Source organism: Elephantulus edwardii, unplaced genomic scaffold, assembly GCF_000299155.1.
Source record: "Elephantulus edwardii isolate Elephantulus edwardi_28Jun2011 unplaced genomic scaffold, EleEdw1.0 scaffold00038, whole genome shotgun sequence".
NCBI lineage: Eukaryota > Metazoa > Chordata > Mammalia > Macroscelidea > Macroscelididae > Elephantulus > Elephantulus edwardii.
Window position 1 is genome coordinate 1223056 of NW_006399788.1, and position 1019 is coordinate 1224074.

Consider the following 1019-nt stretch of genomic DNA (forward strand, 5'->3'; position numbering starts at 1 on the left):
GTAAGTAAAGTGTTAAAGCAGAGGAGTGAGGATGGTAGGTTGGCATTAATCATAGGGTCGCATTATTTGATGGGTGGAGGAAGGGGTAGGTAAAGGAAATGGGAAAGAACCAATGTAAAAAACAAGGTATACAAGCTTTGTAAATAAACCAACATAAAATAATTTTTTTAAAAAAGTAAGCATGAATATTAGTTCCATTTAACTAAGGGTGAAATTGATCCTTATAGTTCATGGTGTGTCTGTGATTCTAACCCAAACAGATGAATCAAAGACAAGTTTTCTTTCAGCATTACAGTGCATAGAAATTATAAATTAGAATTCAAAATATCAGTCACACTTTTAGAAAAATGCTAGAGCTTGAAATTCAGGTGAGCTGTGATATGTTTCTCATGGTGTTACATCTGAGATAAAATTAATCCCCCAAATCAAATAACACTGAAATTGACTTACCAGGTTGCAGTGAGACCAGCGACAGAGAGGGAGTGAGACCAGCAGTATAAAGAGAACAGTGGGAAGCTGCTCGCTGGTTTTCTATACAGCCCTACTTCAAGTCCAGGCTAGAATAAGCCCAGGGATTTCTGGGAAATGTAGTTTTGAGGCCTTGTTGCTCAAGGAAATCATATAAAATCTAATTCAAATCTGTTTATTGAAAACAAAAACTACGGAAAGATGATGAGAACCAAACCATGCTGTAGGTGATAATATGACTTTGTTTTTGACACGCTTCTCAGGATGAGTGAAGAAAGTTTCATGTGTGATATGTGAAAGGCTGGGAAAGGCAGATCTATGAACAAGAGCAAGGAAGAGAAGAAGATGAAAGATTTTCACTTCTGAGCATGCTTTTGTTACTAAATCCCGAATTGCTCCTTTGTTTTTAATTTTCTGTTTCATTCCCTAATTCCATTTACACTTAACTCTCCACACAAACGTATTACTTGTACTTACCTGCATTGTGCCTAGATATATGGTATAAGATAAATGTCATGTGGCTTTATGTGTGCATGTGTTTTAATTTACAT